We start from the raw sequence: 10,882 nt of genomic DNA on the forward strand, positions 1-10,882 counted from the left end.
CACCAGCCCCAAGAGGCCCATGCGCAAGGAAACTTGGAGAGGGAAGAGTCCTAAAGGGGGAAGGCACCTCCGAGGTGCCTTGGGGAGGATGGACTCCTCCCCATCCTTAGCCGCACCCCTTCCTTGGAGGAGGGGGCAAGGCTGCGCCTCCCCCTCTCCCTTGGCCCTATATATAGTGGGGAAAAGGAGGAGCAATCATACCGAAGGCCTTTGGTTGCCTCCCTCTCCCTCCCGTGACACATCTCCTCTCCCGTAGGTGCTCGGCGAAGCCCTGCAGGATTGCCACGCTCCTCCACCACCACCACGCCGTTGTGCTGCTGTTGGATGGAGTCTTCCTCAACCTCTCCCTCTCTCCTTGCTGGATCAAGGCGTGGGAGACGTCACCGGGCTGTACGTGTGTTGAACGCGGAGGTGCCGTCCGTTCGGCACTTGATCATCGGTGATCTGAATCACGACGAGTACGACTCCATCAACCCCGTTCACTTGAACGCTTCCGCTTAGCGATCTACAAGGGTATGTAGATGCACTCTCCCTTTCTACTCGTTGCTGGTCTCTCCATAGATAGATCTTGGTGTTTCGTAGGAAATTTTTTGAATTTATGCTACGTTCCCCAACAGTGGCATCATGAGCTAGGTCTATTGCGTAGATTCTATGCACGAGTAGAACACAAAGTAGTTGTGGGCGTTGATTTTGTTCAATATGCTTGCCGCTACTAGTCTTATCTTGATTCGGCGGCATCGTGGGATGAAGCGGCCCGGACCGACCTTACACGTACTCTTACGTGAGACTGGTTCCACCGACTGACATGCACTAGATGCATAAGGTGGCTAGCGGGTGTCTGTCTCTCCTACTTTAGTCGGATCGGATTCGATGAAAAGGATCCTTATGAAGGGTAAATAGCAATTGGCATATCACGTTGTGGTCTTTGCGTAGGTAAGAAACGTTCTTGCTAGAAACCCATAGCAGCCACGTAAAACATGCAAACAACAATTAGAGGACGTCTAACTTGTTTTTGCAGGGTATGCTATGTGATGTGATATGGCCAAAAGGATGTGATGAATGATATATGTAATGTATGAGATTGATCATGTTCTTGTAATAGGATTCACGACTTGCATATCGATGAGTATGACAACCGGCAGGAGCCATAGGAGTTATCTTTATTTTTTGTATGACCTGCGTGTCATTGAAGAACGCCATGTAAATTACTTTACTTTATTGCTAAACGCGTTAGCCATAGAAGTAGAAGTAGTCGTTGGCGTGACAACTTCATGAAGACACGATGATGGAGATCATGATGATGGAGATCATGGTGTCATGCCGGTGACAAGATGATCATGGAGCCCCGAAGATGAAGATCAAAGGAGCTATATGATATTGGCCATATCATGTCACTACTCTTATTTGATTGCATGTGATGTTTATCATGTTTATACATCTTATTTGCTTAGAACGACGGTAGTAAATAAGATGATCCCTCATTAAAATTTCAAGAAGTGTTCTCCCCTAACTGTGCAGCGTTGCTACAGTTCGTCGTTTCGAAGCACCACGTGATGATCGGGTGTGATAGATTCTTACGTTCACATACAACGGGTGTAAGACAGTTTTACACAGCAAAAACACTTAGGGTTAACTTGACGAGCCTAGCATGTACAGACATGGCCTCGGAACACGGAGACCGAAAGGTCGAGCATGAGTCGTATAGAAGATACGATCAACATGAAGATGTTCACCGATGATGACTAGTCCGTCTCACGTGATGATCGGACACGGCCTAGTTGACTCGGATCATGTGATCACTTAGATGACCAGAGGGATGTCTATCTAAGTGGGAGTTCATAAGATGAACTTAATTATCTTGAACATAGTCAAAAGACCTTTTGCAAATTATGTCGTAGCTCACGCTATAGTTCTACTCTTTTAGATATGTTCCTAGAGAAAATATAGTTGAAAGTTGATAGTAGCGATTATGCGATCAGTAGAAAGCTTATGTCCTTAATGCACCGCTCAGTGTGCTGAACCCCAAACGTCGTTTGTGGATGTTGTGAACATCAGACATACACGTTTTGATAACTACGTGATAGTTCAGTTAAACGGTTTAGAGTTGAGGCACTAAAGACGTTTTCGAAACGTCGCGGAACATATGAGATGTTTCGAGGGCTGAAATTGGGATTTCAGGCTCGTGCCCACGTCAAGAGGTATAAGACCTCCGACGATTTTCTTAACCTGCAAACTAAGGGAGAAAAGCTCAATCGTTGAGCTTGTGCTCAGATTGTCTGAGTGCAACAATCACTTGAATCGAGTGGGAGTTGATCTTCCAGATGAGATAGTGATGTTTTTCCAAAGTCATTACCACCAAGCTGCTAGAGCTTTGTGATGAACTATAACAAATCAGGGATAGATATGATGATCCTTGAGATATTCGTGTTGTTTGACACCGCGAAAGTAGAAATCAAGAAGGAGCATCAATTGTTGATGGTTGATGAAACCACTAGTTTCAAGAAGGGCAAGGGAAAGAAGGGATACTTCATGAAACGGCAAATCAGCTGCTGCACCAATGAAGAAACCCGAGGCTGAACCCAAACCCGAGACTAAGTGCTTCTGTAATAAGGGGAACAACCACTGGAGCAGGATTACCCTAGATACTTGGTAGATGAGAAGGCTGGCAAGGTCGATAGAAGTATATTGGATATACATTATGTTAATGTGTACTTTACTAGTACTCCTAGTAGCACCAGGGTATAAGATACCGGTTCGGTTGCTAAGTGTTAGTAACTCGAAATAAAAGCTACGGCAAAAACGGAGACTAGCTAAAGGTGAGCTGACGATATGTGTTGGAAGTGTTTCCAATGTTGATATGATCAAGCATCGCATGCTCCCTCTACCATCGAGATTTGGTGTTTGCGTTGAGCATAGACATGATTGGATTATGTCTATCGCAACACGGTTATTCATTTAAAGAGAATAATGGTTACTCTATTTATTTGAATAATACCTTCAATGGTCTTGCACCTAAAATGAATGGTTCATTGACATCTCGATCGTAGTGATACACATGTTCATGCCAAAAGATAGTAATGATAGTACCACCTATTTGTGGCACTGCCACATAAGTCATATCGGTATAAAATGCATGAAGAAGCTCCATGTTGATGGATCTTTGGACTCACTCATTTTTGAAAAGTTTGAGACATGCGAACCATGTCTATTGGTGTATATGCATGAAGAAACTCCATGCAAATGGACCGTTCGGACTCACTTGATTTTGAATCACTTGAGATATGCAAATCATACCACATAGGCAAGATGACTGAAAAGCCTCGGTTTCAATAAGATGGAACAAGATAGCAACTTGTTGGAAGTAACACATTTTGATGTGTGCAGTCCAATAAGTGCTGAGGCATGCAGTGAATATCGTTATGTTCTTACTTCACAGATGATTCGAGTAGATGTTGAGAATATTTACTTGATGAAACACAAGTCTGAATTATTGAATGGTTCAAGTAATTTCAGAGTGAAGTAGAAGATCATTGTGACAAGAGGATAAAATGTCTATGATACGATCATAGAGATGAATATCTGAGTTACGAGTTTTGGCACACAATTAAGACATTGTGGAAATTGTTTCACAATTAATACCGCCTGGAACACCATAGTGTGATGGTGTGTCCGAACATCATAGTTGCACCCTATTGGATATGGTGCGTACCATGATGTCTCTTATCGAATTACCACTATCGTTCATGGGTTAGGCATTAGAGACAACCACATTCACTTTAAATAGGGCACCACGTAATTCCGTTGAGATGACACCGTATGAATTATGGTTTAGAGAAACCTAAGTTGTCGTTTCTTAAAAGTTTGGGGCTGCGACGCTTATATGAAAAAGTTTCAGGTTGATAAGCTCGAACCCAAAGCGGATAAAATGCATCTTCATAGGAAACCCAAAACAGTTGGGTATACCTCCTAATTCAGATCCGAAAGCAATATGAATTGTTTCTAGAATCGGGTCCTTTCTCGAGGAAAGGTTTCTCTCGAAAGAGTTGAGTGGGAGGATGGTGGAGACTTGATGAGGTTATTGAACCGTCTCTTCAACTAGTGTGTGGCAGGGCACAGGAAGTTGTTCCTGTGGCACCTACACCAATTGAAGTGGAAGCTTATGATAGTGATCATGAAGCTTCGGATCAAGTCACTACCGAACCTCGTAGGACGACAAGGACACGTACTACTTCGGAGTGGTAAGGTGATCCTGTCTTGAAGGTCATGTTGCTAGACAACAATGAAACTACGAGCTATGGAGAAGCGATGGTGGGCCCAGATTCCGATAAATGGCTCGAGGCCAGAAAATCCGAGAACGGATCCATGGACTTTGGTGGACTTGCCCGATGATCGGCAAGCCATTAAGATAAATGGAATTTAAGAATAAGACGGACGTGGATAGTAATGTCACCGTCCATGAAGCTCGACTTGTGGCGAAAAGTTTTTCACAAGTTCAAGGAGTTGACTACGATGAGATTTTCTCATCCGTAGCGATGCTTAAAGTCCGTCGGAATCATGTTAGCATTGGCTGCATTTATGAAATCTGGCAGATGGATGTCAAGACAAGTTTCCTTACTAGTTTTCGTAAGTAAAGGTTGTATGTAATACAATCAGAAAGTTTTTGTCAATCCTAAGGATGCTAAAAGGTATGCTAGCTTCAGCGATCCTTCAAAGGACTGGAGTAAGCATCTCGGAGTTGGAATGTACGCTTTGATGAGATGATCAAAGATTTTGGATTTATACAAAGTTTATGAGAAACTTGTATTTCCAAAGAAGTGAGTGGGAGCACTATAGAATTTCTGATGAGTATATGTTGTTGACATATTGATGATCAGAGATGATGTAGAATTTCTAGAAAGCATATAGGGTTATTTGAAAGGTGTTTTTCAATAGAAAACCTGGATTAAGCTACTTGAACATTGAGCATCAAGATCTATAAGGATAGATCAAAATGCTTAATAATACTTTCAAATGAGCACATACCTTGACATGATCTTGAAGGTGTTCAAGATGGACCAGTCAAAGAAGGAGTTCTTGCCTGAGTTGTAAGGTACGAAGTTAAGACTTAAAGCTCGACCACGGCAGAATAGAGAGAAAGGACGAAGGTCGTCCCCTATGCTTAGACGTAGGCTCTACAGTATGCTATGTTGTGTACCGCACCGAAAGTGTGCCTTGCCATGAGTCAGTCAAGGGGTACAAGAGTGATCCATGAATGGATCATAGGACAGCGGTCAAAGTTATCCTTAGTAACTAGTGGACTAAGGAATTTTCTCGATTATGGAGGTGGTAAAAGAGTTCGTCGTAAAGGTTACGACGATGCAAGCTTAACACCTATCCGGATAGCTCTGAGTAGAGAGACCGGATACATATAATGGAGCAATAATTTAGAATAGCTCCAAGTAGAACAGTTGTTTGGAATAGCTCCAAATAGAGCGTGGTAGCTGCATCTAGGAGATGACATAGAGATTTGTAAAGCACACACGGATCTGAAAGGTTCAGACCCGTTGACTAAAACCTCTCTCACAAGCAACATGATCAAACATAAAACTCATTGAGTGTTAATCACATAGTGATGTGAACTAGACTACTGACTCTAGTAAACTCTTGGGTATTAGTCACATGGCGATGTGACCTGTGAGTGTTAATCACATGGCGATGTGAACTAGATTATTGACTCTAGTGCAAGTGGGAGACTGTTGGAAATATGCCCTAGAGGCAATAATAAAAGTATTATTATTATATTTCCTTGTTCATGATAATTGTCTTTTATTCATGCTATAACTGTATTATCCGGAAATCGTAATACACGTGTGAATACATAGACCACAATATGTCCCTAGTGAGCCTCTAGTTGACTAGCTCGTTGTGATCAACAGATAGTCATGGTTTCCTGGCTATGGACATTGGATGTCGTTGATAACGGGATCACATCATTAGGAGAATGATGTGATGGACAAGACCCAATCCTAAGACTAGCACAAAAGATCGAGTAGTTCATTTGCTAGAGCTTTGCGAATGTCAAGTATCTCTTCCTTTGACCATGAGATCGTATAACTCCTGGATACCGTAGGAGTGCTTTGGGTGTATCAAACGTCACAACGTAACTGGGTGACTATAAAGGTGCACTACAGGTATCTCCGAAAGTATCTATTGTTTTATGCGGATCGAGACTGGGATTTGTCACTCCGTGTAAACGGAGAGGTATCTCTGGGCCCACTCGGTAGGACATCATCATATGCGCAATGTGACCAAGGATTTGATCACGGGATGATGTGTTACGGAACGAGTAAAGTGACTTGCCGATAACGAGATTGAACAAGGTATTGGATACCGACGATCGAATCTCGGGCAAGTAAAATACCGCTAGACAAAGGGAATTGTATACGGGATTGATTAAGTCCTTGACATCGTGGTTCATCCGATGAGATCATCGTGGAACATGTGGGAGCCAACATGGGTATCCAGATCCCGCTGTTGGTTATTGACTGGAGAACGTCTCGGTCATGTCTGCATGTCTCCCGAACCCGTAGGGTCTACACACTTAAGGTTCGATGACGCTAGGGTTATAAAGGAAGCTTGTATGTGGTTACCGAATGTTGTTCGGAGTCCCGGATGAGATCCCGGACGTCACGAGGAGTTCCGGAATGGTCCGGAGGTAAAGATTTATATATAGGAAGTCCTGTTTCGGCAATCGGGACAAGTTTCGGGGTCATCGGTATTGTACCGGGACCACCGGAAGGGTCCCGGGGGCCCACCGGGTGGGGCCACCTGCCCCGGGGGGCCACATGGGCTGTAGGGGGTGCGCCTTGGCCTACATGGGCCAAGGGCACCAGCCCCAAGAGGCCCATGCGCAAGGAAACTTGGAGAGGGAAGAGTCCTAAAGGGGGAAGGCACCTCCGAGGTGCCTTGGGGAGGATGGACTCCTCCCCATCCTTAGCCGCACCCCTTCCTTGGAGGAGGGGGCAAGGCTGCGCCTCCCCCCTCTCCCTTGGCCCTATATATAGTGGGGAAAAGGAGGAGCAATCATACCGAAGGCCTTTGGTTGCCTCCCTCTCCCTCCCGTGACACATCTCCTCTCCCGTAGGTGCTCGGCGAAGCCCTGCAGGATTGCCACGCTCCTCCACCACCACCACGCCGTTGTGCTGCTGTTGGATGGAGTCTTCCTCAACCTCTCCCTCTCTCCTTGCTGGATCAAGGCGTGGGAGACGTCACCGGGCTGTACGTGTGTTGAACGCGGAGGTGCCGTCCGTTCGGCACTTGATCATCGGTGATCTGAATCACGACGAGTACGACTCCATCAACCCCGTTCACTTGAACGCTTCCGCTTAGCGATCTACAAGGGTATGTAGATGCACTCTCCCTTTCTACTCGTTGCTGGTCTCTCCATAGATAGATCTTGGTGTTTCGTAGGAAATTTTTTGAATTTATGCTACGTTCCCCAACACATCGCTATGTGATTAACACCCAAAGAGTACTAAGGTATGATCATGTTTTGCTCGTGAGAGAAGTTTAGTCAACAGGTCTGTCACATTCAGAACCGCATGTATTTTGCAAATATTCTATGTCTACAATGCTCTGCACGGAGCTACTCTAGCTAATTGCTCCCACTTTCAATATGTATCCATATTGAGACTTAGAGTCATCTGGATTGGTGTAAAAGTTTTGCACAGATGTAACTCTTTACGACGGGCTCTTTTATCACCTCCATAATCGAGAAATATTTCCTTAGTCCTTACTAAGGATTTTCTTGACCGTTGTCCAGTGATCTACTCTTAGATCAAAATTGTACTCCCTTGCCAAATCAGGGCATGGTATACAATAGGTCTGGTCCATAGCATGACATACTTTTATAGAACCTATGACTGAGGCATAGGGAATGACTTTCATTCTCTTTCTATTTTCTGCCGTGGTCGGGATTTGAGTCTTACTCAATATCATACCTTTGCAACACAGGCAAGAACTCTTTCTTTGACTGTTCCATTTTGAACTACTTCAAAATCTTGTCAAGGTATTTACTTATTGAAAATCTTATCAAGCGTCTTGATCTATCTCAATAGATCTTGATGCTCAATATGTAAGTAGCTTTACTGGGGTCTTTCTTTTAAAGAACTCCTTTCAAACACTTCTTTATGCTTTCTAGAAAAATTCTACATTATTTCTGATCAACAATATGTCACTCACATATACTTATCAGAAAGGTTGTAGTGCTCCCACTCACTTTATTCTAAATACAGGCTTCACTGCAAGTCCGTATAAAACTATATGCTTTGATCAACTTATCAAAGCGTATATTCCAACTCCGAGATGCTTGCACCAGTCCATAGATGGATCGCTGGAGCTTGCACATTTTGTTAGCACCTTTAGGATTGACAAAACCTTCTGGTTGCATCATATACAACTCTTCTCTAAGAAAACCATTAAGGAATGCAGTTTTTACATCCATTTGCCAGATTTCATAAAATGTGGCAATTGCTAACATGATTCGGACAGACTTAAGCATCGCTACAGTTGAATCTCATTGTAGTCAACACCTTGAACTTGTCGAAAACCTTTTTGCGACGAGTCGAGCTTTGTAGATAGTAACACTACTATCAACGTCTGTCTTCCTCTTGAAGATCCATTTATTTTCTATGGTTTGCCGATCATCGGGCAAGTCCATCAAAGTCCACACTTTGTTCTCATACATGGATCCTATCTCAGATTTCATGGCCTCCAGCTAATTCACGAAATCTGGGCTCATCATTGCTTCTTCATAGTTCGTAGGTTCATCATGGTCTAGTAACATGACTTCCAGAACAGGATTACCGTACCACTCTGGTGCGGACCGTACTCTGGAAGACCTACGAGGTTCTGTAGTAACTTGATCTGAAGTTTCATGATCATCATCATTAGCTTCCTCACTAATTGGTGTAGGTATCACTGGAACTGATTTCAGTGATAAACTATTTTCCAATTCAGGAGAAGGTACTATTACCTTATCAAGTTCTACTTTTCTCCCACTCACTTCTTTCGAGAGAAACTCCTTCTCTAGAAAGGATCCATCTTAGCAACGAATATCTTGCCTTCGAATCTGTGATAGAAGGTGTACCCAACAGTTTCCTTTGGGTATTCTATGAAGACGCACTTCTCCGATTTAGGTTCGAGCTTATCAGGTTGAAACTTTTTCACATAAGCATCGCAGCCCCAAACTTTAAGAAATGACAACTTTGGTTTCTTGCCAAACCACAGTTCATAAGGCGTCGTCTCAACGGATTTTGATGGTGCCCTATTTAAAGTGAATGCGGCTATCTCTACTGCATAACCCCAAAATGATAGTGGTAAATCGGTACGATACATCATAGATCGCACCATATCCAATAAAGTGTAGTTATGACGTTCGGACACACCATAATGTTGTGGTGTTCCAGGTGGCGTGAACTGTGAAACTATTCCATATTGTTTTATATGAAGGCCAAACTCGTAACTCAAATATTCTCCTCCACGATCAGATCATAGAAACTTGATTTTCTTGTTACGATGATTCTCCACTTCACTCTGAAATTCTTTGAACTTTTCAAATGTTTCAGACTTGTGTTTCATTAAGTAGATATACTCATATCTGCTCAAATCATCTTGTGAAGGTCAGAAAATAATGATACTCGTCACGAGCATCAACACTCATTGGATCGCATACATCGGTATGTATTATTTCAAACAAGTCAGTAGCTCGTTCCATTGTTCCGAAGAATGGAGTTTTAGTCATCTTGCCCAAAAGGCACGGTTCGCAAGCATCAAATGATTCATAACCAAGTGATTCCGAAAATCCATGTTTATGGAGTTTCTTCATGCGCTTTACACCAATATGACCCAAACGGCAGTGCCACATATAAGTTTGCACTATCATTATTAACCTTGCATTTTTGGCATCAATATTATGAATATGTGTATCATTACGATCGAGATCCAACAAACTATTTTCATTGGGTGTATGACCACTGAAGGTTTTATTCATGTAAACAGAACAACAATTATTCTCTGACTTTAAATGAATAACCGTATTGCAATAAACATGATCAAATCATATTTATGGTCAACGCAAACGCCAAATAACATTTATTTAGGTTTAACACTAATCCTGAAAGTGTAGGGAGTGTGCGATGATGATCATATCAATCTTGGAACCATTTCCAACACACATCGTCACTTCTCCCTCAACTAGTCACTGTCTATTCTGTAACTCCTGTTTCGAGTTACTAATTTTAGCAACCGAACAAGTATCAAATACTCAGGGGCTACTATAAACACTAGTAAGTCACACATCAATAACCTGTATATCAAATATACCCTTGTTCACTTTGCCATCCTTCTTATCCACCAAATATTCAGGGCATTTCCGCTTATAGTGACCATTTCCTTTGCAGTAGAAGCACTCAGTTTCAGGCTTTGGTCCAGCATTGGGTTTCTTTACGGGAGTGACAACTTGCTTGCCATTCTACTTGAAGTTTCCCTTTCTTTACCTTTGCCCTTCTCTTGAAACTAGTGGTCTTGTCAATCATCAACACTTGATGCTCTTTTTCTTGATTTCTACCTTCATCGATTTCAACATCATGAAGAGCTCGGGAGTCGTTTTCGTCATTCCTTGCATACTATAGTTCATCACAAAGTTCTAGTAACTTGGTGATGGTGACTAGAGAATTCTGTCAATCACTATCTTATCTGGAAGATTAACTCCCACTTGATTCAAGCGATTGTAGTACCCAGACAATCTGAGCACATGCTCACTAGTTGAGCGATTCTCCTCCATCTTTTAGCTATAGAACTTGTTGGAGACTTCATATCTCTCAACTCGGGTATTTGCTTGAAA

This window comes from Triticum aestivum, chromosome 3B (genome assembly GCF_018294505.1).
Source record: "Triticum aestivum cultivar Chinese Spring chromosome 3B, IWGSC CS RefSeq v2.1, whole genome shotgun sequence".
In the NCBI taxonomy this organism is placed as follows: domain Eukaryota; kingdom Viridiplantae; phylum Streptophyta; class Magnoliopsida; order Poales; family Poaceae; genus Triticum; species Triticum aestivum.